Source organism: Pseudorca crassidens, chromosome 15 (assembly GCF_039906515.1).
Source record: "Pseudorca crassidens isolate mPseCra1 chromosome 15, mPseCra1.hap1, whole genome shotgun sequence".
NCBI lineage: Eukaryota > Metazoa > Chordata > Mammalia > Artiodactyla > Delphinidae > Pseudorca > Pseudorca crassidens.
In genome coordinates this window covers 19,252,045-19,258,044 of record NC_090310.1, presented here as the reverse complement: position 1 = coordinate 19,258,044, position 6,000 = coordinate 19,252,045, and the positions used below count along the sequence as shown (strand labels likewise).

The window sequence follows — 6,000 nt, the reverse complement described above, 5'->3', positions numbered from 1 at the left end:
TCTCCCCTCCCCCCGCCCCCAGCTCGTCCCAAGCCCGCCCGTCCCCAGCGCGGAGGCGGGCCAGTGGCACAGTGGGTGAGTGGAGCAGGACGGTGCCCTGGGCTGCAACAGCTCCCCTCCCCTTCCCAGCCATGGGCCCCCCCACCAGGTGAGGAGGGAGGCCATGTGGGCGGGGCTCAGGTCAGCCCATCTTCCCTGCAGGGGCCTGCTCAGAGTTCAAGTTCAAGTTCAGGGTTCAGGGCTGGCCCGGGACCTCTCCTCTGCCCCGAGGGAGATCATTACGCTTTCTCTAAGCCCTGCTGTAGCCCAGGCTGGAATTTGGATTTTGACCTGCAAGGAGCCTCTCTGAGCAGGCGGTGCCGGAGGGAGGGCCACTGCCATTCTTCTAAACTCTGGCTGCGAGGGAAAAGGAGCCCAGTTTCTCCCTCCTCACAGCCACCTCTCTCTCCTTCTGCCTCAGACGCCACCGACAGGACCCAGGGCAGGTGGGCCCTGCATCCAGTGGAAGGTAAGACTCCCTACTCCCAGCCCCGCAAACTGATATCCATTCTGCAAACTGCGGAAGCTGGTCTGGGGACCGGAGGCAGTGCTGGCAGGAAGGACGGGGTGAGGGGTGCACAGCTCCTCTCCTTGGGAGAGGGCTTGTCGAGGCCAACGGAGTGTGTTTGGCGGTGTGGGTACAGCCAGCGCGCCAGGCATGCGAGGCTCGCAGCGCCTCCACTTAACCGAGTTCACAGATGTGGAGCTATCATTTCACCTCTCTTAGCCTCCGGTTCCTTATCTGTCAGATGAGAACGTGAACCTCAGCACAGCCCAGCCCACAGGTGTGGTGGACTCACGAGGACCCAAGAGATAAGCAGGTGAAAAATACCTACAAAGAACAACAAAACCCTGGGGGATGTGTGACTGCCAAGCAAAGCAAATATGCCAGACACGTGCTGAGAGCCTCACATCCTGGGCCTGGTCTGGCTGGCCCAGCCACGGTCACTCACAGACGGAGGCTGAGAGCCATTAAGAAACGTGCCCAAGGTTGCACAGATAGTGGGGAGGCAAAGCTGAGACCCACCTCCCACGGCCAGCCGTGAGCTTATACACAAGGTCTGCTTTTCAAATGATGTCTTGATGACCGATTCCGGGGAAGAAACCAAGGGAGACGCCCCCCTCCAAACGGGCATCCTGAGGATATGACTTTGGCTGTGGCGGGGTTTGGGGGGGTGTGTCACAATGGCAGGCTGAGGAAAGTCCACTTTTGTTTGCTATACAAGGGTTTATTGAGTGCCTGCTTTGAGGACACAACGTGAGCGAGACGGACAGGGTCCCTGCCTTCGCGGAGCTTACGGTAGAGTGGGAACGGGAGGTAATGAGAGAATCGTACAAATCAAATGTCCTGCTTGATTCAACGGTTATGGGAAGTCATGTTTGCCATGATGGCAAATCATTTAGGGATCCTACTTAGATTGAAGCCAAGGGAAGACTCCTCTGGGGCTGTGACAGTAGGGGTGCCATCTGAAGGATGAGCACGAGTTCGTCCAGCCAAGAGTGCAGGGAAGAGCGTTGCGGGCAAGGGCGGGTGGGATGGGCGGAATGGCGAAGACCCTGAGGCAGAACTAGTGCTCAGGGATAGAAATAAGAGCAGGGTGAGATGGGGCTGGGGCCACAGCAGAGCACATCAACAGGTCCTGATTCTTTGAGCAGGAAAAGGAACTGATCTGATTTTTGCTCAAAGATCTCTCTGACTTCCATGTAAGGGGAGTGGATTCCAAGGAAGCGAGGGTGTCATTGGGAAGGCAAGATCCTTCCAGTGACGGTGGCTTGAATGAAAGCAATAAAAGTAAAGGTGCGGGGAAACGCATAGACTGCAGCTCTGCTTTAGGAGTGGGACAGAACGGGATCAGAGGTCAGTAGGTTGCGGGAGTTGAGCAAGAGACGCCATAATGTCTTTGATGGTATGTTTACGAGCCCCGGCATCCTTGGTGCTTAGACGTGGTGGCCAGCACGTAGGAGGTGCTCACAGACCACTGCATGAGTGCATGAATGAATGAGTGCATGAATGCAAGACCTAAGGGTGACTCTCGGGTTTCCGGCCTGAGCAGCAGGGTAGGTGAAGTTGCCATTTAGTGAGAAGGGAAAGACTGGCCGCCCTTGAAGATTGTGGTCTCCGAGTTGGATGTATTACGTTTGAGATGCCGACTGGGCATCCGTGAGAGATTCCACGCCGGCATTTGGATAGACAGGTCTGGGGCTCAGAAGGTGTTCTTGTGACATCTATTCTCTCTAGGAATCAAGAGACAAGGTTGTCACTGAAAGGGGGAGGCGGGTGGAGGAGAAACCTCACCTGGCTCCCTGGTACTCACACCTGCTAACCTCCTGAGCCAGACCCTACCGCGCCCATTGTTTCCTTCCTAGTGACCGGAGAGGTGGCTCTTTCTAACAGGCTGGGGAGAGTCCCAGCCTCTGCTTCAGCACAGAGACCCCTGGCATCTGTCCTCTGGCCCTTTTTTCTAGAGACCCATTCCTAATGAACCACATAGCATCAGCCGGTTGAGCAGCCAGAGGTGGTCCTCCTGTGGCCCTCGCTTCTGCAGTTTTAGGGTCTGACAGCTCCGCTCAGCCTGACAGAACTGACCCCCTCCCTCTGATTGGGCTCCGTCTACTACCAGCCTCTCTGGGCATCTTGGACTTGAGCCAAAGGCCAGGCTTGTGGCTGAGGAAGGAGGCAGTTACCTCCACAAAGGAGTGGAAGGAAAGGGTGTGAGTGTCTGCCGGCCCTGTGCAGGCCCTTGTTGTCACCTCTGGAATTTTCCCTGCCAAGGGCGCACGTGCCGAGCAGTGGTTAGGAACTTGCAGGTCAAGCCCCGGTTGGAAGCCCCGGTTCAGTCATTTACCAGTGGCGTGACCTTGGGGCCCCAGCTTGGGCTTTGTTTTCCCCACCTGTTCAGTGGGGTTAACCAGAGACCTGACCTCGTAGGGGTGCGGTGTGCTTAAAGTGAGATTCACACACGTAGGGGCCAGGGTCTGCGTGACCACGAAGTCCATGCTCTTTTTCTTTTTTCCTCCAAGAAGGATGGAGTCAGACCAAGTATTCTGGACCTGATCACGTTCTATAACGAACTCGATTAATGCTTTTAGCAAAACTGTGACATAGGTCTGATTAATACCCCCATTTTATAGGTGGGAAAACTGAGCCTCAGAGAGCTTATTTGCCCAAGATCACGGAGCTAGTAAGTGGCAGAGCTGGGATTTGAACCGGGCAATGCAGTTCTAACATCTTTACACTTGATCGCAGTGCATCTATTTCCCAGGGAGTTTTTGCCTGTAATTAAACTTTGTAATTAGATGGTCATTGTCATCTTTAGCCAGTGCAGACTCCTTCCCTGGTTTCTCTCTCTGTCTCTTTCATTTTCTGTCCCTGCTAACGTGTTTGCTGTTCTTCAGCAAATAGGCCTGCATCCTGGCAAAATAGTTGGTACTATTTTCTGTCTCAGAATGTATTTAATATACATATATGGTTTTATGCTGTAAATCTTTATCCGCTTGTTCCTTTTTCTTCCATCATGAAATGTTTCAGATGCACACATGTTGTAGACGATACTGTAGCCCCACCAGTGCACACACACGCAGGAGACGGCCTCAGCAACCGAACGCAGGGAACACAGTCAGACCCCTCACCTTGCTGTGGATGTGCTTCCCCATCCCTGCCTCTCACTGGGGAAATTTCCACATCTGCTCTGGCAAATTATGTAAGCGGCTGAAAGGAAAGGGGTGAGCAGCCGTCTCTGCTTGCTGAGTTTCCTGTGTTCCTTAGCCAATGGGCAACTGCAAGGGTAAGGTATTCTTGCAAACAGGGCCGTTGTTACAACGCCCGCTTTACCTAGACTCCTGTCAACCCTGGCCTCCCACAGGGGAGGGTCCCTCCCAGGAGGTGAAGCCCTCCCGGTGCAGTGCAGCTGGTGGCTCTGGGCACACAAGGAGCTGCAAGGGGCTGAGTGAGATCTCTCGAGGATGGGGGGGCCACATCCACAGTAATCACCACTTTGTCTTCCATGCCTAGCACAGAGCCTGGCACACAGCTGGTGCCTAATAAATGTTTGTGGAAAAGAAACAAGTAGAGGGAGGGAAGGACTGAAGGAGGGAAGGAGAGAAAGAAGGAGAGAAGGGCAGGAGGAAGGGAGGAAAAAGAGACACACCAGCTAGTATTGGATAACAATGAGCTTCGGTTCAGGACCTGGGTTCAAATCCCACCTCTGACACTTAGTGTGACCCAGAGGCCAGTGGCACAGCCAGGACCTGAACCCAGCTCACTGTCACTTCTTGGTGGCTTCATTTCCCACCTGTAAAACGGAGGTGTAAGGTGTTTGTCTCACTGGGCTGACAAGGATGAGATAAGAGGACCAATGTAAAGCGAGCTCCTGGCCTGGCATTTCAATAACTAGTGCTCACTAAGCTTTAGAGATGATCCCTGTTACGGTGACAGCGTGACTTTACTGAACGAGGGCACGTGGAGGGCTCCACCTGGGAGCGCATGGCCAAGGCGGCAGCACTTGGGTTCCACAGCTTCTCTGGTCCGTTGTCCAAGCTCCTACTCCCACCCTGAAGACACAGCCTGTTCCTCCTGGCCGCCGGCAGGTCCCCTCCCTCCCTGGGACTCAGGAAGAGCCTGAAGTTGGTGCCAGCCTGCCCGGAGCGGGTGATGAATGACTTGTTTATCTGCTCCCGCCCCTCTCGGTGCCTGGCAGGCAGAGGCCTGGAAGGGGCGGCTGGGAGCTGGGCTGGACACGGGGGAGGGAGTGTCACCAGGCTTTCTGCTGCCCTTCCTCCTTCCTTCCTCCCCTTCCTCCCTTTCAGACCTGTGAGGTTCTAGAACAAGCTGCCCCACTCCCCAGTTCAACATCAATCTCTACCTGCTTCCTCCGGTCCCAGCCCTCATCCTCCCCAAGTCCCCTGTTTTGGAAGCAACAAAGTACTTCAAAGCAGTTGAACTGTTTGAAAATGCAGGCTCTGAACCCTCCTACGCTGTTGGTGGGAATGTAAACTGGTGCAGCCACTATGGAGAACAGTATGCAGGTTCCCCCAAAAACTAAAAGTGGAGTCACCATGTGATCCAGCAATCCCACTCCTGGGCGTATATTCAGAGAAAACTCGAAAAATTCGAAAAGATACAATGCACCTCAGTGTTCATAGCAGCACTATTGCTAAGACATGGAAGCAACCTAATTGTCCATCAACAGAGGAATGGATAAGGAAGTGGTATATATATATATATATATATATATATATATATATACACACACACACACACACACACACACACACACACACACACAATGGAATACTACTCAGCCATAAAAAAGAACGAAATAAAGCCATTTGCAGCAACATGGATGGACCTAGAGATGATCATGCTAAGTGAAGTAAGTTGGAGAAAGACAAATATAATATGACATGACTTATATGTGGTATCTAAAAAAATGATACTAATGAACTTATATACGAAACAGAAATAGACTCACAGACATAGAAAACAAACATATGGTTACCAAAGGGGAAAGGGAAGAGATAAATTAGGAGTTTGGGATTAACAGATACACACTACTATATATAAAATAGATAAACAACAAGGACCTGTTGTATAGCACAGGGAAGTATATTCAATATCTTGTAATGACCTCTAATGGAAAAGAATCTGAAAAAGGATATATATATATATGAATATATATACTCATATGAATCACTTTGCTGTATACCAGAAACTAACACAATATTGTAAATCAACTATACTTTAATAATTTTTTTTTTTTTTTTTTGCGGTACGCGGGCCACTCACTGTTGTGGCCCCTCCCGTTGCGGAGCACAGGCTCCGGACGCGCAGGCTCAGTGGCCATGGCTCACGGGCCCAGCCGCTCCGTGGCATGTGGGATCTTCCCGGACCGGAGCACAAGCCCGTGTCCCCTGCATCGGCAGGCGGACTCTCAACCACTGCTCCACCAGGGAAGTCTTTTA

At 52.4% G+C, this 6,000-nt stretch overlaps 1 protein-coding gene across 3 annotated transcripts in view; it reads left to right on the top strand.

The window, feature by feature from the left end:
* Window positions 1-208: 208 nt before the first annotated feature.
* The window catches only part of SLC5A11 (solute carrier family 5 member 11), a 52,323-nt gene continuing 46,531 nt past the window's right edge, over window positions 209-6,000 (top strand). For 2 of the 3 annotated variants that reach the window (XM_067706346.1, XM_067706345.1), the window contains exon 1: window positions 210-508. The gene's annotated coding sequence lies outside the window, so the exon portion shown is untranslated. Of the gene's footprint in view, window positions 509-6,000 lie in introns of all 3 variants that reach the window. The other variant, XM_067706347.1, reaches the window with a different exon arrangement.